General features: G+C 36.5%; 1 protein-coding gene across 2 annotated transcripts in view; it reads right to left on the bottom strand.

The window, feature by feature from the left end:
* LIN28B (lin-28 homolog B) overlaps positions 1 to 23,086 on the bottom strand; it is a 111,978-nt gene that overhangs the window by 13,430 nt on the left and 75,462 nt on the right. The window lies entirely within an intron of this gene.

Genomic DNA, 23,086 nt, shown 5'->3' with positions numbered 1-23,086 from the left:
CAATCTGTAGGAGGATATAGGAAGAACAAGGGTACATGTAGGGGTTTTTTCTTGTTGAAGAAAAAGATCAATACTTCATCAAACATACATGATGGAGGAGTTAATGGGTGAAGATGTCAGAGGGATGGTATGAAGATAAGGGAAAAAGAGGGAGCTCTCCATGAATGGCCTCACGTTTTTAGGTGATATATTTAGTGAGGTCATCAGCTGAAAGTACTGGAGGAGGTATGTTATAGAGGCTTTTTGAAAGAAGGGAACATTTGGAACAGGCACCAAAGTGAGTGAGATAGAGAACTGATTAAGGGAAAACAGAGGCATTGCCTTGCTTCAGTAATGGCTCAGGCAAGATCGCTAACAGATTTATAGTAGATCCAGTCAGCATCATTTTCTGACTTCCTCCAGCTCCACTTAGCAGCATTTGAATAGGAATGAAGGAGGTGGACGGTGGTAGTAATCCAAAATCGAGGCCAACACAAGAACGACTATTGATGAGATAAAGGATTTGAGTTGAAAATGGTGTAAGGTTGAACTTGTCCATCAAGGGATCAAGACTGAGAAGGCAGGAGACTGTAAGAAATGCAGGGGTGATGGCTTGGAAAAACAGAAGGGGTAAAGGGACTATGAGGGTGAAAAACTGAGTCAGAGGGAAAAAGGCATAGGGGAAGAAAGAATGACAAAGGTTTTTATGACCAGATAAAGGAATTTTGAATTTCGTGTACATGAAAGGGGTGTACTCATAGGTGCAAGATCAATGGTGTGAACATCCCTCTGTGTAGCTAAGGTAGAAAAGAGCAGGTTATGGGAGGTAGCTAAATAAGTAAATAAATAAAGTATTTGTTAAAATGCCTACTATGTTCCAAATCAAACACTAAGCACTAGGGATATTAATACAAAATAAATCAGTCTCTACCCTCATGGAGCTTATATTCTAATGGGGGAAGGTTAGCTGTAAAGGGGGGTGGGTAGGAGCAGCTGACAAAGAAGAATATGGAGACCGAGTGGAAGTAGAGTGAAGTGATCATAGCTAAGCCCTTCATGAGATAGTGATCCACACTGAATAGCTTGTAGAACTAGTTAGTTTAAGTTGCTGAGGAAACTTCGAACATTTATGTCTAATTCCCCTAGTATGAGGGGAGAAATTGGAGCCAGACACTATATCCTCAGGGTCAGTAGAAAATAGCCACCAGGACTGGATTAGGTGATAATATTGTATATCCAGAAGTTCAAAGGAGGAGAGATTGCTGAATGATGGCCATAGAGGTAGAGTCTGAAAGTGGCATTGTGGAATAGGAAATAGGGCAAAGAAGTTAGAAAACATTTAGCCTCCTTAGTGATTTGGTTATAGAGTTCTATGGCCTATCCTTCTCTCTTGTTACTGCTCTCAGTACTGAAGGGTCACCATAGATGAGAAGAGCAGCGATGGAATGGTCTTGCTGCAAACTGAAAATATACAAAAGTAGCCAACTGTCCCTAGCCAGAGGAAGCCATACTGAGATATTCTCCTGGCTAAAGGACATGACTCCCCTTGAAAATACAAATAATGAGAAATCAGAACCTGTTACAAAGCTTTAACAGTTCTAGGAATCCAGATTTTGTGAGACCTTGAAAAATTTGGCTAGGGAAGGGGCCATCAGATTTGGCACTCAGACCATCCGAAGAGATAAGAGAAAGCCCTGCTAACAATTATGAAATCCTGGGCAAGAAACCAAGGACCCTAAGAAGCACAAGCTATTTATTTAAATAAATTATTATTTCTGATTGAAAGCACAGGCTCTGAAAAAGGCAGATCTAGGAAAAACCTAGATTCAAAGCCTACCTCTGAAATTTATTAGTTGTATGACTATGGGCAAGTCACTTAAACACTAAGTTTCATTTTCCTATCTGTAAAATAGGGAATAATTGCTGTGGTACTTGTCTCATATTGTTAATAGAAGGATAAAAACCTTAAAATTCTATATAAATGTCAGATATTATTATCATGAAGGACGGCACTCTCATTTTATTAAGGTCTTGAGAGATAAAATAACATAGGTAGCAGCAGCAACTATCAGGGCAGAGACTGGAATCCACAGCTTCTGATCTAAATTCAGTTTCTCTTTTCACTCCACCATGTTGTTGGATAAGTATAGAAATAATGGGCTCTTTTGCAGGAATGGAGTGTACCTAAGGAAGACTTGTTAAAATATATTTGCTTGGAGTCTTTCAAATTACAGAAAAATTTCATTAAACTGAGAAGAGAAGGGTAGGGAGAAAATTCCTATGCTCTTCTGCCCATCCACCAATCTAAATAACCATATTTACAAAATATAAAGGATAGAAATAGACATATCCAGTAATTCAGGAGAGAAAAAAAACATCAAGGAAAGAGCCAGCAATGAAACCCATGGTCTTGGATGGCTATATACAAATGAAGTATAAATAAGTACACAAAAGCAAGGCAAATCACTGATCTTGACAAAAGGAAGGAAACTAGACCAAATATAAACTATGAGACTTGCTATAATGAGACCTAGGACCAAACTATAAGAGTGGAAGAACGTACTATATTCAATCAAGTAACACTTATTTATAAGGCAATTATTATAAGCTGGACACTGTTAAATGATGGGGATAATAAATAGAATAATTCCTACTCAGAACTTTATATGCTAACAGATGAGACAAAGACATACATATATAGAATAAATGTTAAGTGACTAAATACATAAAAGTAGTTTGAAGAAGAACTCTAGTAGTTGAATGAATTCTGAAGGGTTTCACCTACAAGATGGTGTTGGAACTGCATCTTAAAGAAATTCTGTGAAGAACAGGTGAGGAGGGAATGTATTCTAAACAGTCAGTGTAAAGGCATGAAGATGAGGGAGATGGAGTATTGTGTATGAGAAACTAAGAGGAGACCAATTTGTCTGGATCAAACAGCACAGGACGGGAAGTAATGTACAATGAGGCTGGAAAGATAGGTTGGGGCAAGGGCTTTGAAAAGCTAACCAGAAGAGTTTATATTTGATTTTGATGTAATAGGAAACCAGTGGAATTTGGGTAGGGCAGCGCTATGGGCAGACTCATGCTTGTTGTTCCTTGTACAAAACAATCCATCTTCCACCTTCGAGTGTTCTCCCTTGCTGTCCCCCATGTCTAAAATTCTTTCCCCCCTCATCTCTGCCCCATGGCTTCCCAAGCTTTCTTTAAGTCTCAGCTAAAATCCTACCTTCTACAAGGAGCCTTTCTAGTCTTCTTTAATCTTAGTGTCTTTTCTCTGGGATTACCCCAATTATTTCTGCATATATCTTGTATAGTTGTTTGCATCTCGTCTCTCTTTAGAATGTGAACTCTTTGGAGGTGGAGAAGAGATAGATTGGGAAATGTAAGTAATACAAAACCAAAAGATATTAATTAAAAATTTTTAAAGTAAGGTATTTGAAAAATCTCATGCATCTTTCTGGACAAATGTGGGCTAATTGATGATAGTACAATTAACTGTATTTTGAGCTTTAATGGTGATTGTACATATAGACTAAATTATCACTAATTGATCACCTTGGAAAGAACTCTACAGGGAGATACCCAGGGGAACCATCCTTGGCACATTTTATCTATGACTTAGATTGTGGCAGAGATGGGGTATCCATACCAAATTTTCAGGTGATACAAAGCTGAAAAGGACAGTACATCAGATGGTAGAGTCAGAATTTCAAAAAAATTTTTCTGGGGGCTGTGTGGGGCATGGAGGCAGGGAGAGAGCCAAGATGGTAAAGATGGTAGAGTAGAAACAGAGACTTGATAGAGCTCTCCTTGCAAGCCCAGCCAAATACCTGTTAAAAATGACTCTAAACAAATTCTGGAACTGCAAAACCCACAGAATGATAGTGTGAAGCAAATCACAAGCTGAAGACAGCCTGGAAGGTTGAAAGAAGACATCTGTCTTGCCATGCTGTGAGCAGGGCACAGACAGGATCTGAGCAGGACCCGAATCTCTGGCAACTGTGGCAGTGTCCTGACTTCACAACCTCAAAACACCAGGGACAAATTGGAGGGTCAATGGAAAAAAAAATGTCGGACCTGTGTGAGAGAGAAGAGTGATAGGGCACCAAGCTCCATGGTGGTGGAGGGGGTGGAGGAGCCTGGAGCAGTCACAGCAGTAACAGGGGCAGTGACAGTGGCTGTTCCTGGAGTTCTACACCCATAGATTGTGAGTGGGTCGAGTAGCTGACAGTATACCCTCCCCAACCCCACTAGAAGCAGAGAACTATCTTGGCAAAGAGCTCAAAAGTCAAGTAAATGGCTAGGGAAATGACCAAAAAATGGAAAAAGAATCAGACTACATAATCTTACTTTGGTGACAAGAAATGTACATAACAGACAACATATACAAACAGAAAAAGACAACAAAATCAAAGCTCCTACGCCCCAAGCCTCCAAGAAAAATATGAGTAGGTCTCAGGCCATGGAAGAGCTCAAAAAGGATTTTGAAAATCAAATAAGAGAAATAGAGGAAAAGTTGGGAAGAGAAATAAGAGTGATGCAAGAAAATCATGAAAAATGAGCCAATGGCTTGCTAAAGGAGACACAAAAAATGCTGAAGAAAATAACACCTTAAAAAATAGACTAACCCAAATGGTAAAAGATATCCAAAAAGCCAATAAGGAGAAGAAGGCCTTAAAAAGCAGAACTGGCCAGATGGAAAAGGAGGTCCAAAAGGTCATTGAAGAAGATAATTCCTTAAAGATTAGAATGGAGCAGATCGAAGCTAATTACTGTTATGCAAAATCAAGATATTATAAAACAAAGCCAAAGAAATGAAAAAATAGCAGACAATGTGAAAATATCTCATTGTAAAAACAACTGACCTGGAAAATAGATCCAGGAGAGACAATTTAAAAATTATTGAACTACCTGAAAGTCATGATAAAAAAAAAAAGCCTAGATTTCATCTTTCAAGAAATTATCAAGGAAAACTGTCCTGATATTCTAGAACCAGAGGGTAAAATAGATTTTGAAATCGCCTCCTAAAAGAGATCCCAAAAGGAAACTCATAGAAATATTGTAAGCAAATTCCAGAGCTCCCAGGTCAAGGAGAAAATATTGCAAGCAGCCAGAAACAAACAATTAGATTACTGTGGAAACACAATCAGGGTAATACAAGATACAGCAACTTCTACGTTAAGGGATCAAAGAGCTTGGAACATAATATTCCAGAGGTCAAAGAAGCTAGGATTAAAACCAAGAATCACCTATCCAGCAAAACTCAGTATAAATACTTCAGGGAAAAATGGTCATTCAATGAAATAGAGGACTTTTAAGCATTCCTGAGGAAAAGACCTGAGCTGAATAGAAAATCTGACTTTCAAACACAAGAATCAAGAGAACTGTGAAAAGGCAAACAGTAAAGAAAAGTCATAAGGGACTTAATAAAGTTGAAACATTTACATTCCTACATGGAAAGATAATATTTGCAACTCTTGAGACTTTTCTCAGTATTAGGGTAGTTGAAGAGATTATATACATATAGACAGAGGGCACAGGGTGAGTTGAATATGAAGGGATGATGTACAAAAAAATAAAATTAAGGGGTGAGAGAGGAATATATTGGGAGGAGAAAGAGAGAAATAGAATGGGGTAAATTATCTCACACATAAAAGAGCCAAGAAAATGCTTTTTCAATGGAGGGGAAGAGGGGGGAGGTGAGAGGGAAAGAGTGAACCTTACTATCATCAGATTTGACTTAAGGAGGGAATAACATGCCCACTCAATTTGGTATGAAAATCTGTCTTATACTACAGGAAAGTAGTGGGGAAAGGGTTAAGTGGGGGGATGATAGAAGGAGGAGCAAATGGGAGGAGGAGGAAATTAGAAGTAAACACTTTTGAGGAGAGACAGGGTCCAAAGGGAAAACTGAATAAATGTGGGCAGGTTAGGGTGGAGGGAAATAAAGCTAGTCTTTCGCAACATGACTGTTATGGAAATGTTTTACATGACTACACATATATAACCTATATTGAACTGCATGCCTTCTCAGAGGGGAAGGGTGAGGAGGGAGGGAGAGAAGTTGGAACTCAAAATTTTAAAAATGAATGTTAAAAATTGTTTTTACATGCAACTGGGAAATAAGACATACAGGCAAAGGGGTCTAGAAATCTATCTTGCACTGAAAGAAAATAGAGTAGAAGAGGATGAGAAAAGGGAGCGGCATGATAGAAGGGAGGACAGACTGGGGAAAGAATGCACAATCAAATGCATAATCAGAATGCACAATGTCTTGAGGTGAGTGGAGGGGAGAGATGGGGAGAAAATTTGGAACTCAAAATCTTGTGGAAGTGAATGTTGAAAACTAAAAATAAATTAGTAAAAAAAGCCTATTGATGCAAAAACAGAGAGAAAGAAAGAAAAAATATTTTTACAGACTAGGACATGCACTAGATCTGATACAATGAAATTTAGAATAGATAAAAGTAAAAGTGTTACAACTGGGCCTTAAAAATTAGCATCATTGGAAGAAGAATATAAAAGAATAAAAAAGGTCAGATATTAGTTCCTAAAGATTTTGACATTTTAATAGTCTGTAAGTTGAATGAGTCAAAAGTGTGATACGGTAACCAAAAAAAGCTAATGAGAACTTAGGCTACATTAAGAATAGGTACCCTGCCCTGGTCAAACCATGTCTTACATGTTTTAATTTCTAGGCATCGCATTTTATATTAATAAGTTGTATCACATTGATAAGTTGAACAATATCAGGAAGTGACTAGGAAGGTGATGGGCCTTGAGATCATGTTATATGAATACTGATTAAAGGAGTTAACATGTTTAGTCTGGAGAAGACTTAGGAAGTATGTAATGGGTGTCTTTGAATATTTTATTGTATGGAAGAGGGATTCAATTTATTCTGTTTGGCCCTAGAGGGTAGAAATGGGAGCAATGGATAGAAGTTGGAAAGAGGCACACTGAGGCCTGATTTAAGAAGAATTTTCCTAACAATTAGGATTATTCAAAGTTAAAGTGGGCTCCTTTGGGAGGTAATGGGTTCTCCCTAATTGAAGGTCTCCAAGTGAAGACTGGATGACCATTAGTTTGGAATATTGTGGAGAAGTTTTTGTTCAAGTATGGGTTGGACTACCAGCTCTGTGATTATGTGAAGCAAATGTTGTAACTCGCTCCTTCTCTAATCCCTTGCCTGACTTTATTTCTATGCTAAAATAACCAATTTTGACTTTGGATCTCTGATAAGCAAGGCCTTAGGACAGTGACAACTTCTTTATCATATTTATTTGACCATAACTACTCAAGATTAGTCTTAGTCAAATCAAACTTAATATGACCTATAATCCTATCCTGATTACTGGGGTAATGACCTGTGCTGGCCAATCATACCTGATAATAGGACAACTTGCTACATGTGACATACTTCTTGAGGTTTGTGCCTACTAAGGTGGATACCCACCTGACATAAACCTTTGGGGTCTTTACAAGAAACTTAACTGTTTGTTCTCAGGAATTGTGCCTTACCAGAATATTGCATATGACTGTATGCAAAATGTGAGTACAACAACATATTCTAAGGTCAAATAAATAATTTGGAAGTTATTTACAATTTTGATTATGCAGGCTGCTACCCTCCATTAAGAAAAATAATTGTTAACAGAGATGATTACAACTCTGCATAATTGTGTACAGTGTAAATACGTAAAAGGAAACACAGAATTATCTTGAATCAGCACATCCAAACTAAGGTTACACACAAGGTTAAAAACAAAAAGGGGAATTAAGAGTTCTAAAGAGTGACAATTAACAATTAGAGCCAAAAGGCTTAATCTTGCAATCTAACAATGCACAGCAATTAGATTTTTACTAATAAAGAGGTTCTAGAGCTCCTCTGTACAAACAGAACACTGAGGATTTTATCCTAGGAACAGTTTATAATCCCATCATGAAGTTAATATGCTTCTCCAAAAACAGAACATGTATGAAAATAACATTTCAACTTGTAAAGTAAACAGAGCCTGCCAAAGTTTCAACAATTCAGTGTGTCATCGCAGCTTCATAAAACAAACAGAAGGAGTGTTGTTTCATACTGTTCCTTGTTCCTTCCTAGGAACAGAAAATTATTTTCCAGACTCCTTGATGTAATGGTGGAGAATCCCTCTTGCCACCTGTTGCTAATGCTACTCTTTGACCATCTTAGGCAGGAAAACCTTCAAAGGACTAGGGAATTAAGCTTCTGGAGTGTTTACTCTGCTTCAGAAACTGCTCCGGAGTTTTCAGAAAAGTGATGACCACATCAAATGCCAATATTTGGGCAATAAGGCCATTTAAGTAGGTTTTTAGGTTTTATATAAGAATTCTCCATTGATGGAGTAGGAAAGAGTATGGCTCTTCTTGCAGACAGTATACTTTTACCCCCAGATGTTGGCACCTTTGGACAAAGTTACATTTATTCCATGCTAGTCATAGCCCTGATTATCGGGGAGTACTCCCATCAGTAATGTGACAATTTATAATTTCTAATGTAAATTACTATTTTCTGATTCACCAATGATCATTAAATAATAGTCCTAAATAACATAATTCTCCACCTTTTTTTAGTTGTAACTAAAACAATTTTTAATAATACACATGCTTCAATGAGTACATATGTAGAATCATAAAAAAAACTCATTCCTGCTAGTTTTAAAATAAAAACTGGTTCCCTTTAAGAAGCTGACATCACCAAAATTTCTACAATTTTACTGTATCTCATACTGAAAGTTTGCAATTCTGTATGTACCTCATTTTGTATATACCTTGTATGTATCTTATTTATATTTACTTGCAGGAAAAAAGTGCCTTAAAAGGTTAAATAAATTTTAATGGGCTCTATTTCTACACAGAGTAGAAATGTCTATCATATTTCAATAATTCAAAGGATCTATCATTTACTGATGGGGGTGCTCCCTGATAATCAGGGCTATGACTAGAATGGGATAAATGTAACTTTGTCCAAGGGTGCCAACATCTGGAGGTGAAAGTATACTCTCTGGAAGAAGAACCACTCTCTCTCCCACTCCATCAATGGAGAATTCTTATATAAAACCTAAACATCTACTTAAAAAACTGCTAAAGGTTAACAGAATTGACAGATGATAAGTACAGGTTAGTGAGGAGAACTGCCATTGGACAAGCATTTCTACGGTCAAGTCAATTCTTGCTAGATCCTAAATGAGTCATATTTTTTTTTTTTATCTCCAGCATTTAATTCATCTATTCATGTTTGGACCAGACTCCCATAAGGCCACTTCCAAGGAACAGATCACTTCCAGAAGACTCCCTACAGAGTCTATAGTAGGAAAAGGGTATGTTTTGACACACAAGCCCCTAGGGCTCAGGCCCACTAGCTTCCACCTAGGCACTGGACTTCATTTCTCTCTGTTTCCTCAAGTCAAATCTACTACATAAATCTCCAGGGCATTCTTTCACTTTTCTTTGAGTTACCCTTGCTCACACAGGCTCAAATTCCCATAGCTAACTGCAAGAGACTCAAAGGCCCTGATGTTTCTTCTCTTCCTCGAAGTCATACTATTGATCTTTGTTTTTAATTAATCATTCTATTTAAATTCGAACACTGTCCACAATCCTTCCTTTCCCACATCCAGTGGCTACTCTCCACAAACTATGCCAATTATTGCCAGTCTTGCCAGGACACTCAATTCTGCTATTTTCTCTAAAACCATTTCCCTGATGTCCCATGAGGGGGCAAGAGAATTAACCTGATACTGGGTGCTAAACCCCTGGGCAACTTACACAGAGAATTAACATACTCTTTTGTCCTCCAACAGCGTAGATCTCAAAACACAGCTTTCAACTAGGAGAAGCTGTGTGGTGCAGTGCAAACAACCCTTGATTTGGAATTAGGAGAACTTGAATTGCATTTGGCCCTGTCACTTATTCACTACTTAACCAAAAATAAGTCACTTAACTTCTCGGAGCCATGTACGTGCGTGTGTATGCATATATGTGTATAGGTGTATATATGTATATATGTGCATATGTGATTGTATGTATATATATATGATAATACTTGCACAACATGTTATTGTAAAGTAATACATTTTATAGACTTTCAAGTGCTATATATAATTATTATTGAGCTTGCTCTATTATTTTTCTTCTTGAGTGTTATTTGATTGTTAAGATTAAAAAGCTTCAAGATACCTTTTCTGTGAATGGCTCATCTTCATTAGTTTTCAAGATTTTGGTTTAGAATGTCACTTGAAAAAGTCAAAAATGCTCCAGATTATCTAATTTATACATTCATTCTATATGAACAAGAATGGATCAGATTCTTAAAAAAAAAACAAAAAATCTGGCCTAGGCAGAATCTGCCATTCTGATGAGACATATTTATTTTAAAACACAAATGCTTCAGGTATAGAATTTACGGAATGCTTTCTTCAGAAGACATTTCATATTTACATTGTTTCATTTACCTTCTCTGATCAGCCTTTCATTAGGAATCATATACTGAGTGGCTACATATCATTTGTTAGCTATCATTATTATCCATGGTTAGTATATCACTAGCAGGTTAAGGGAAAGTTAATAGTGGGCTGAATGGATCATTGGTCAGATGTGGTTTGGCTTAGGATCAAGGTATTTGGAACTGAAAATGATCAAAGGATTTAGAAATGAAGGGGGTGGCGTTAAAGGACATAAAACTACTCTGGCACTTGGTTTTCTTATCTGCAAAATAGCAATTAATAATACTTGCCATAACTACCTCACAGGATTGTTGTGAGGAAAGTTTTCATAAAGCACAAAATATTACATAAACTCAAGCTATCATTAGTATTAAAACCACCACTCCCACTCCCACTATGATCACCAGGTTCAATTACAATTTGTAAGTCAGATTTTTGAAAGTATTTCCTCATAGAGCTTTGTTCTTTATATTGTGGTTGGAGTCTCAGGCCAGGGTATAGTACAATACTGATGCACCTAACCATCATTTCTAAAAAGATTTCGGTGGGAAAATGCTGGATTAAGAATCTAACTTTGAATTCTGGGAATATGCTTACTGTGTTGAAGCACCGCAATGCATTCATCTCACGCATCCTGTTGCACTAGAAAACTTTTCTATTACTAAACCACTCAGGATGGCTGTTTATAGACATTGGACAGAAAGGTTCAGCAATGTGGGAGAAATGGGAAAGGGTCAATGGAAAGAAAATTCTATGTGATTTCTGGGAGAAATTTTGATGTAAAAAATCCCCAACAAAATAAAAGAGATCAATAAAATTCATTTAAAAAATAAATAATCTAGCCCAACCTTCTCACTTTATACATGGAGAAGCTAAGACCATAAGTCTATTTGTTCAAGGTAAGTTAGTGGTATAGCTGGAACCAGATCCCCCAAATATCCAAACACCAACCCACTGTTCTTTCTATTATATGAATTCATTTTACCATGTTTCAAAATATTTAGCAGTTGTTTGAACCAATTCCATGGAATAACAATAATTACCCTTTCAGATACAGAATGAACTGGAAGGCCATTTAGGTCTTTTACGACTCTAAAATTCTGTGATTCTTTTGTTGTTGAGTTTTTTCAGCTGCGTTCAACTATTCACAATGCCATTTGGGGTTTTCTTGGCAAAAATACTGGAGTGGTTTGCCGTTTCCTTCTCCATCTCATTTTACTGATGAGGAACTGAGGCAAACAGGTTTAATTTACATTTATTTGTTATTTTTTTTAACTTGCTTTGTGGCTATGAAGCTTAGTTGGCTTGACTTTGGCGATAATGAGGCCAAGATTATTAATTAAATCCTTCTATGAGCCATTTATTTTTCTGTTCCAGGGCCACAAATGACATTACAATAACTATCTTGCAAATATATACCAGTGGTTATAGAGATATTAAGAAAAAGAATATGTACAAATTAGTATAGATTCTTCACTACACCTAGGGGAAAAAATTTGAAAATCCTCTCCTATCGATGAATCAAGTACTATAATCTTTCCATATAAACAATTCTATGAAAACCTTTCTGGAGTTGTGACCTTTCTACTTATTTGATTTTAAGATAATTTCTCTCAAGCATTTTCCTAAAAGTTAGATGGCAAGTGTTCATATACAATTCATATAAATCAAAATTGATTTGAGAATTTTATAACATAACTAGACATCTTTGGAGACACTTCATGAAACAGCTCACAAAATAAGCACTATAAGTCACTGCATACAGGGATAATCTGCATGTCATCATAATGTCTTTTACAATAATGTCATAGGATTTGGTACTGAAGTGGCCTTCAAGATCACAGAATAAAAGAACAGTAGAATTTTAGTGGACTTCCGCTTCCAAGTAGAGAAATTAGCTAATCCCATCTCCTCATTTTATAGATTAGGAAATTGAGCCTAAAAAAGTTGGTGACTTGACTAAGAGAATAAAGGTGGTAGCAGAACTGTGTTTCAAACAAAAGTCTTTTTATCTCAAATCCAGTGTTATTTCCACTATACTTTAAGGCTTTTCATTCATATTACAATGAAATTCTATAGTTAACATCAAAAACTAGATTATAACATTATTTGGTCAATTGCCTTCTGAGAACATTGTTCCTATGAAACTATATGCTATTGACACTCTTTCCCCTGACACAATGTTTCTTTGCCTAATGTGTTTTCATGGAACCAGTTAAAGACATGAAATGGGATATGCCTGTATAATGGGAGAGTACACAAAAGACTTTTCAGGGTACCTTATCATTTAGGCTTCTGATTCTATTAAGGATGAAGAGGCAACAGTGACTAGTCCTCTGGGAAATGGTATAGACTTCACAGATGAGCAAGTTAGCATTAAGTATCAAATTAGCAAGAATAATCTTAAATCTTAGCTAATTCTGATAAAAGTTGGCTGAACAATTTGCTCCTTTGGATCAAATCTGAAGCTAATATTTAATGCTCCTGGGAGTTGGTGGCAGAATGTGACTATTGTTGAGACTAGATGATTCTTCTCATATTCCTAAGAGCAAAGCTACATTTGGTATACTCTTAGACCTCCCCAGCTTTCAGGTAAAGGGGGAAAACTAGAGCTAAGCAACATGGTTTGCTATCAGTTTTGGCTAATGGAAAGATCAGATTAATATGGAAAACTGTAGACTCAAGAACTGAGAGTTCTATGCCTTCTAATTCCTCTAGTGTAAAAGAGGTTTGTTATGAAATAGGACTCGATGCTGATGCCACGTGCAGCGGGCACGCTGCCAATAGCACTCTCCATTCTTAAGACATCTGAGGGGGAGTGTCCAAGTCAGGTCTGTTACACAAACAACATAATACAAGCCACATGTGCATTTACAGCAACAGTAACAATGTAACTGTGTTTATTATAGAGAATTAAAATCTTGCTTTTAGGAATCAAGGACAACATATCCATGACATTCCATTATGTTGAAAAAAAAAACACAAGTTCAGATTTTTAAAAGGTTATTCCTATTAAAACTTTAAACAAAAGAAAATTTTCCTACACTAAATTACATATTTTGCCTTATCTCAAAATAATTTGAAGTGATTATTATAGACATAAGAAATCTGGTGTGTGAAAACGATTTCTGCCCATTTATCAATTAAGGAAGACTTCCTTGCCAATGTTTTTAAAAATGTCATGTCTTATCACTTTACCAGCCTCTCCTCTTCTCCAGTTTATCTTCTATACAGCTATCAACCTTACATTTCTGCAGCATAAGTCTGATCACATCCTTTCCCTGCTTTAAAGTTTTTGATTAACTGTAGGACAAAAGACAAACTCTTCTGTTTGACCTTTAAAACCCTTTTAAATCTGGCTCCAGCCTACCCTCCCAGACTTATTTACACAGAATTCCCTCCCCACACCATGCTGTCCAACCAACCTGACTGGCTTGCTCTTCTGACATCCACTTCTCTCTCTGTGCCTCAGCCCAGGCTGTTTCCAGTGCATTTGGAAACTGAATGCATTTCCTTCTCACCTCTGGCTCCTTGAATCCCAGGTCTTCAAAGCAATGCTCAGGTGCCACCTCCTTCATGAGGCCTTTACTGATACCACTAGGAGCTACTGCCCCTCCAAAATTACTTCATATTTTCATTATATTTACTTAACTGTGTATATGCAGTCTCCTGATAAAATATTAGCTCTTAGAGGACTTTGTTTCATTTTTGCCATTTTATCCTCAGAATTTAGCATAATGTCTGATGTGTACCTAATGCATACTTTTTAAGAAACAGATTTCATTGAATTAACTCAAAATTCACTAGTGGCAGAATGCTGGTTCTAGAGTCAATGGACTTGGGTTCTCACTGTGTCATTTACTCCCTGTGTGACCTTGAGGAAATTACTTAACTTCTCTTGGGTTTCAGTTTCTTCATCTGCAAGATGAGGAAGTTGAGCTCAATGACCTCTAACATTTCTTTTAGTTATAAATATACAATTCTAACTCTATAAATGTACATTAGTAGCCTTAAGAACTAGTCTTGAAGTTATATTTGAACTTTCTACAAATATTTTTTCCTGCTCCTTACATGATTTCTTATTTGGCCCTTAACTGGTGAGTCAAAATTATTTTTATATAGTTAACATAATTACTTTGAGTTATTCTATGCTGTTTGCTTTACTCTGAGTTGAAAGTAATCTTATTCTACTTAATAAAAACTAATCACAGATATAGGAAACATTAAAAAAAATAATTCCTACCTGATTCTTCTATTGTTTTTTAAAAGTAAACATGTAAAACTATAAAAACTAAGAAATAAACACAATTTTCTTCATAAAAATTAAACACTCCCAAATAAGCTGGGAAAGTGAAATACATACATATATATACATTGATGTACTCATGTGCATTAAATGGCAAAAATGAAGATAAAAAATTAACTTATGTTTTTCCACACAAGCTTCCAACTTATACCAAAAAACATAAGGATAGGAGGGGAAAGAAAGCATAAGAGATTTTAAAAGAGAAAAAGGGCAAAGGATGTTTGGAGGTCAAGGATCAATTTTACTGCTGTGACTGATAAACTATACACAAGGTGATTTCTCTAACAGTTTTAGATTTATATTGGATCTTTGAAAGGAAGAGGCTAAAAGGTCAAGATAAGAAGATGCTTTTCTTAGTTGTAGACAAACGACGACATGGACTAGATATCACCACTTTTTCGATAGTTTAAGAACTGAACTATTAAGTTAATTTATAAATATTATGAGAAAATATTTTATTAACAACATTTCATGAAGATTTAGAATACCATATTTTGTTTGTGCCTATATTTTTGCCAAGAAATTGTATTGTGATGAATAAGTAAATACATAGTAATCCTCAAAGAGGAAAAATTTTAGACTGAACTTCAATGAGTAAAAAGAAATGCACCTTGGCTTTCCATTTCTAAATGACTTATCTGTGCACCCATGCCTTTAGCTATGCAAATACAAGTACAGCTACTTACTGGCAGGATTTACATTCAGATCACTAAATTATTACCCAAACTATGCTTTCTGGATTAATGTATTTTTAAAGTACAAAGAAAAGATTGCTGAAAAAAATAAACAGCAACAATACCAACAAAATCCCAATCTTTTGGCCTTCGTAGATCTTAAGAATCATAAAGAGTAAAAACTGCTTTGCTGAGATATTCAAGGAAAGGCCTTTATTGATCAATAAGTTTGATCTCTTGTTCCAGAACTAGATACCACTGAGGAAGAGGAATGACAGTACAGATGAGAACAAAATGACCCTCTGCTCATTTCCCCTATCATTCAATTATTTTGGTGGTTGTTGTTCATGACTAGGTTTCTCCTTTGCCAGGAAGCATCAATTTTCTAATAAAGAGGAAAAAATGTATGAAGTAAAATGTTATGGTGGGTGAAAGTCACTGTCTCATATTCTGGCATAAACTTCTCTTTGTAATCATGAAAAATGAAGGATGGAAAAGCTAGAGACAATATCCATGTAGACAGCCCTGGCTATTTAACTGCTCTTCCGGCCTGACCTTTGGGTAGATAGTGCTTGCTGGTTGTCTAAGTTGAGAAGCAGGTATACCCTCCATGGTTTGCCACAGCTACTTTGGCATTCCTATAGGGCAGTCACTGATCTCTTAAGTCTTGTCTCCTGGACTGAACACTTAAAATCTGTGTAAATGAGAAGATGTGAGTTATTGAAATAGTGTGTGTGTGTGTGTGTGTGTGTGTGTGTGTGTGTGTGTTCGTCCATTGCCAAAGAAGACCATGCCATCAGAGAAATGATGACATGACTTGCACTTGACTTTGTTTTGAGTGAGAGAGGGCTGTGCAGGTCACCAGCCTTACTTCTCCTTCCGGGCCATTTGAATCCAGTGATCAGATATTCATCAGGATGACTGGAGATGACTCAGGATGAGGCAATTGGAGTTAAGTGACTTGCCCAAGGTCACACAGCTAGTGAGTATCAGGTGTCTGAGGTGAGATTTGAACTCAGGTTCTCCTGACTCCTATACTGGTGCTCTATCCACTGCACCACCTAGCTACCTCCAAAGAGAGCTAGATGTCAAAACAGCAAAGAAGTATTAACTATAAACTAAAGGAAAAGAGATAATAGTACCTGGATGGAGTTGAGATGGTCTCTGCACATTTAGGTTATTTTTACTAGAAACCATTCTGGCTAAAGGCTGCAGTATTCAAAGACTACCAGTCTTTTACATTTTGGAAACAACGTAGTGTTATGGAAAGAGCTCTTGAACTGGAATCAGATAATCCGTGGTTGAGATCAAACTGTGTCCCTTTTTATTTGTTTTTTCCCAAAATTTATTAATTTTACTTGTTTCCAGTTTTCAACAATCACTTTCAAAAATTCCGAATTTTCTCCCCCTCCCTTTCCTGTACCTCCCCAAGATAGCATGTAATCTTATATGGGTTCTACATATACATTGCTATTAAACACATTTTTCACATTAGTCATGTGGCATAGAAGAATTAAAACGAATGCTATGTGTCTTTTTTAGCAGTAAGCAAGGCACTTATCTTTTTTGAGCCTCATCTGTAAAATGGGAACAGTAATTCTTGAACTACCTACCTGAAAGGGTTGAAGGGATCAAATGAAATAGGATCATGGATCATATATTTAAGTCTAGAAGGGACCTCAGAGTAACTGAAGTCAACTCTCTCATTTTATAGAAAAGGAGCAGAATGGTTGTGCCTTATCTTAAGTCACACAGCTAATAAGATTCCAAGGTACGATTTAAATCCAAGACTTCCTGACTCAAAGTCTAGTGCCCTATCCACTATATTTGTAACTATAAAGTGTCATGTAATGTGAACTATCATAATCATATTATGGCCATTACTACTCTTTGAAGATGGAATATTCTTCTAGGTGTTTTAATTCTCAGGATCTCATCAGTAGATATTTAGATGAAGAATATAGTTAATTCTCTCAGTGGGAGATAAAACCAAAGGTATTGAACATGTTCTTATGTTTGTATAACTGAGGAACATTTTCAAAAATATATCTGGAGGATGGTGAGTAAAACTTATTTAGATTCCAAAATAATCCAAAAAATCCCTAATGCTCAATAATATCCTCCACTTTTCTGAGTCCCTTGCCCAAGATCTTGCCCTGTCAAACCTCATCCTTGGATTATCCCACACATCAACTTTCTTCTCTCCTTCTCAGATGCTGCACAATATCATGAAAATCATGCTAATGGAGTCCACTACAAATTTATGTTTCATAACCTCAACTGAGGACTCACTGTCACAAAATAATCCTTCTATACCGATCAAAGTAATTCAATAGCCTACTCAACATAGTGGCTTTTCCAAACCTTTTTAATCCCTCCTCAAACTTCCCACAGCTTCACCAAGAGCTCCGTTATCTCTATCTCTCCATTTCATATCATTCAGATGCCTTCTGCAATAATCTTCTATTTCACCACTGTCTCACATGATGAAGTGGCTCTTCTTGCCAAGGCAAACCCCTCCATATGCACAATTGATGCTATTCCACCCTGTCTTCTCCAAGAGACTGCCCCTTCTATCATCTCTACTCTCTCACTTACCTTCAGTCTTTATCTACTGTATGCTTCCCCACATTTCTACAACCCGCAAAAAAACCTTCAATTGATCCATCCATCCCCACTAACTATTGTTTCAGATCTTTCCTACTGTTTGTAACTAAACTCCTTGAGAAGGCCATCTATGAGGGATGTCTCCACTTGCTTTCCTCTCACTCTCTTCTTAACTCTCTGGAGCCTGGTTTTTGACCTTATTTATGATTCAACCAAAACTGTTCTCTCTAAAATTACCTATGGTCTCTTAAATACCAAATCTAATGGCCTTTTCTCAGTCCTTATCCTAGATCTCCCTGCAGCCTCTGACACTGTATCATCCTCTTCTCCTTGATACTCTTCTCTCTAGGTGTCCATGCCACTACTCCCTCCAGGTTTTCCTCCTCCTTACCTCCTCAGCTTCCTTTTGCCAGATCTTGCCCAGGTCACAACCACTAATGATGGGTGTTCCCCAAGGCCCTTTCAAGGGTCTTTCTTTCTTCTTCCTCTATACCATTTTGCTTGGTGATTTCATCCATCTCCAATTATCATCTCTGCATTGAAGATTCTCAGATCTATCCTTAACTTCCTTCCTAACCTTCAGACTCTCATCTCCAATGGATGAGATGTACTGGATGTCAAGGAGACATCTTAAATTCAAAATGTCCAAATATGAACTCATTTTCTTTCTATACAAACCCTCCCTTCCTCCAAATTTTCTGATTTTTATAGAAAATTACATTATCCTCCCAGTCACCTAGGCTTGAAACCTAGATGTCAATCCTCACCTTCTCCCTCTCTCCACCCCCACATATCCAATCAGTTGCCAAGTTCTGTCAATTTTACCTTCACAACATCTCTCATATATGGCCCCCTTCTCTCCTCTGACATTGAAACCACTCTTGTGCATACTTCATCACTACATACCTGTACTATGGCAATAGCCTGCTAGCTGTTCTCCCTGCCTCAAGTCTCTACCCATAAATCATCCTCCATTCAGTTGTCAAATTCTTATATCACCTCCATTTCAATAAACTCCAGGGACTCCTAATCAACTCGAAGATCGAATATAAAATCCTGCTAGCATTCAAATGCCTTTCTTAACCTTTCTAGTCTTCTTGCACCTTACTCACTCCCACATATGTTGAGATTCTGTGGCACTGGACTGGACATTCCTTACACAAAACAATGTATACCCCAACTCTAGGCATTGTTGTCTCCCATATCTGGAATTTTTATTTCCCTGGCTTCCCTGACTCCGCTAAAACTCTTATGTTTTACAAGCACTTAAAGGCAGTTTTGTGGCACAGTGGATAGAGTGCTAGGTCTGGAGTCAGGAAGATCTGAGTTCAAGTCTGCCCTCAAACATTTACAATTTATAAGACCCAGGGCAAGTAATCTAACCTCTCTCTGCCTCAGTTTCCTCAACTATAAAGCAAAGATAATAACACCTATGATGTACCTCGGATAATTGTTATGAGAATCAAATAAGATAATATTTGTAATACACTTGGCACAGTGCCTGGTCTATAGTAGATACTTAATAACTGCTAATTCACTTCCCTATGCCTTTAAATGCTAATGCCTTCCTCTTTTTTATCTTGTAAATTTATCTTGTACATATCTAGTTTACAAGTTGTCTCCCCCATTATAACATGGGCTCCTTGAGAGCAGGGACAGTCTTTTCCCTTTATTTGTGTCTTTGGTGCTTAGCACCAAATTTTTGTTGATTGATTGACTGGTGGAATAAAATAGGAAAGAGTTATTTAACTGTTGTAGCGGCTATAACATTATCTTTGCATTTGCTTTAGTTTTGTAAAACACAATCATGATTAAATATTTTAAAATTCTTATATAAGAAATCTGAAAATAGCATAATGCTAAATTTGGTGAAGTCACGATATTTTTATAGGTAGTCTCCACTCAAATCTTGAATTTACAAATATATTTTATTATCCCAAAATTTAATTTTAAATTACTTTCATTCTCGCATATAAACAATATAATAAATGGAAGTTTCCCAAGAAAGTCTAATATTTAACAGGTTAGCAGAATTAGTTAAAAGATACTTTAAAGAAATCATTTCACTTCACCCCCTCATTTTAAGCTAAGGAAGCAGAGGGAAAGAAAGGATAATGACTTGCCTGAAGTGACCCATATTGAGTGTCACGGTCTACATTCACATTCAGGACTGCTGATTCCCAATCCAGTACTTTTTCCATTGCACCTAACCCACTGTGTACTTAAGAAATAAAGTTCTAAAGGGGAAGAACTAAACACCAATTGAGACAATATTTCCAAATGAATCAACAGTTTAGAATTTCAACTTGGGATGCCAGGACTATATTTCTTCTCATTGAAAGCCTCAACTTGAAAGCCTTAGTGACAAATGGTCTGGATATACCCAGCTTGGGAGGTTTGGGAGAGAAGTTTCCATTTGTACAGACAAAGGAAGTGAAAAATTAGGACAAATGTTCAATGAGGTAGGACAGAGAGGAGCAGGGATTGGGACCTTTAGAGAGGGAATTTAAAGAGCACTGATAGGGGGTGTGGCATAAAGAGGATGTCATGAGATGGGTGTTCTAAGTAGGAGAGCTTTAGAGGTCATTTGTATACATGACATCTTAGTTTTTAGTTAGTATGCTAATGTTGTGGCAAGACCTGTACTTTACTTGCCCTTTCCTCCTCCCAGAGGGTAGGGGAAGGGAGAAGTGATATGATAAGGGATAGCAAACAGAAGGGATGGCACATAGCACAAAATCTGAAAAATGAGCCAAGAAAAACCATGGAAGTAGAGAAAGAAATGACAAAAGATGTTTTTGGAAGCTCAACTATCTTTCGTGGCTTCCTTTAGAAGCAGCTATGTGGCACAGTGGATGAAGCGCTAGATGTGAGGGTCAGGAAAAAGAGTTCAAATTCTATTTCAGACACTAGCTTTTAACCTTGTTTGCCTTAGTTTTCTCATTTTTAAAGTGAGGGGTTGGATCTGATGACCTCACAAGGCTCTATAGTTCTAAATCTATCTCTTTATAAACCTCTGGTTTTCCTCACCTAGGTAGGATTTTGAGGATTTTCTCCTTTTTGTTCTTGTACTCTGGAAGCTGCTACAAGATCAGTACAGTTTGAGATGAAAAGTTGCTTTGCCCCACCTATGTCATGCCAGAGCGGTTCATGAGGGAATCAGGAATCCTACTGCCACATCCTATTTCAAATCTTTACTACCTGGATTTGAATTACTAGGTCACTAGAGCAGTGGTGTCAATATCCCTAGTGCTTGCATACTGACTTAGAAAATCACAAATTAACATTATCTATGTTGTACTGTATTTTTAAATTTATTTTTGTTAAACATTTCCCAATTACCTTTTAATCTGGCTTTGTCTACTGAATCAGGAATAAGTCTGATGCCTCTGTCCCAGAGTATCTCACCTTGACTCCTACTGTTCCACTCTCCATATTTTCTCCATATGCTTATATATTGCTAATCAAATTATCTTTCTTGAAAGAGGCAGTTATGTAGCAAAAAGTATATTAAATTAGGGGAAAGAATAACTCAGTCCTAGTCCCACCTTTGCCACTTATTAACTATGTGAATTTGGGTTAGTTACATGCTTTTTTAGATCTATCAGTTTCTTCCACTATAAATTCAACCATTCAATTCAACAAACATTTACTAAGAGCCTGTAATATGCAAGGGATGATGCTATACACTGGAGATTCAAAACCACAGACTAATAAAGTATCAGGCCTTTAATGTTTTCTGATCTTTGGGGCTGAAGATTCAAGCAAGTTAAGAGTTAGGAGGAAGAAAAGAGGAGTAAATGAAATAACACTGCTGTAATGTGTGGTTTAGATTAATGTCTACAATGTCACATTGTCTCCTCCAAGAACTCATATTTCTGATACTGAGACTTTTTGAAAGAACCTGAGAAACTTTTTTCAAAAAGGTAGGGAAGGAAGGAAATGTGCAAGATCTTCAACTATACCAACAGATCAACAAGATGGTAGAAAGACCAAGTCCTGTCCTTTAGAAGGAACACAGAAAGGATTAAGAAAGATACATAAATCTAAGCCCAAGAATGAGAAATAAATAAGGAGTGACCGGATGTAAATTAGCATTTCTCAGGAAAGGAAAGAGAGAATTCTGAACCACAATTGTATATGGATGGGAAAAGATAAGATAAAACAATGTCTAAAAAGAAAGTAGATAATAATTAAAGAAAACTCAAGGAATTTGCTTGGGGCAGGAAAAAAGAAGCAATGAGATAAGAGTATTTGGGAGGAGACTAGGATTAAATTAGTGTAAACAAAACAAATCTTAAGGGCAAAAGTTTTAACTTAAGAGGGAAGAAGAGAAAATCAAACAAATTCATTACGTGAAGGAAAACCTCAACCTAAAATTATAACCTTAAATATAAATTGGTTAAATTGTTCAATAAAATGAAAGAGAATGATAGAATGGATAAGAAAAAATTATTAATTTCTTATGTACAAGAAACATATTTTAAAAATAAGACATAAACAGAGTTAAAATGAGAGGCTAGAACAAAATTTACTATGCCTTAGATGACTGCAGGAGTTGTAATTGTCATTTTAAAAGAGATGAATAGGCAAACCATATAACGTTTATATACCTAGGCGGTATATATAGAATTGAAACAATATCATTATTAAATACATATATTTTAAATGGCATAGTGTCTAAATTCATAAAGGAAGGACTAACTAAATGGTAAAAAGACATAGTAACAAAATAACTGTATGAGACTTTAGTGATTCTCTAAGTTGTGTAAGTCTAAACGAAAGATATGCAAAATGGAAAACAGACTACTGGATATGAAAGAAGATTTAAGTCATCTTGGGAATGAGAATAATCAAGCATGCACACACATACACATACATCCCTTAACATTAATAATACTTTTATAAAAATCATTCATGTGCTAACATAGAAAGAAATCATTTTTTAAAAGTATAAATATTATACATCTTTTATAGACTATAACACACTAAAGAAAGTAACAGAGATAAAGTAGAAGGGGCATACCTAAATGATGTAAATTTATATA

This window comes from Notamacropus eugenii, chromosome 2, assembly GCF_028372415.1.
Source record: "Notamacropus eugenii isolate mMacEug1 chromosome 2, mMacEug1.pri_v2, whole genome shotgun sequence".
NCBI lineage: Eukaryota > Metazoa > Chordata > Mammalia > Diprotodontia > Macropodidae > Notamacropus > Notamacropus eugenii.
Note: the sequence above shows the minus strand (reverse complement) of the source record. Positions and strands in the feature narration are given on the sequence as shown.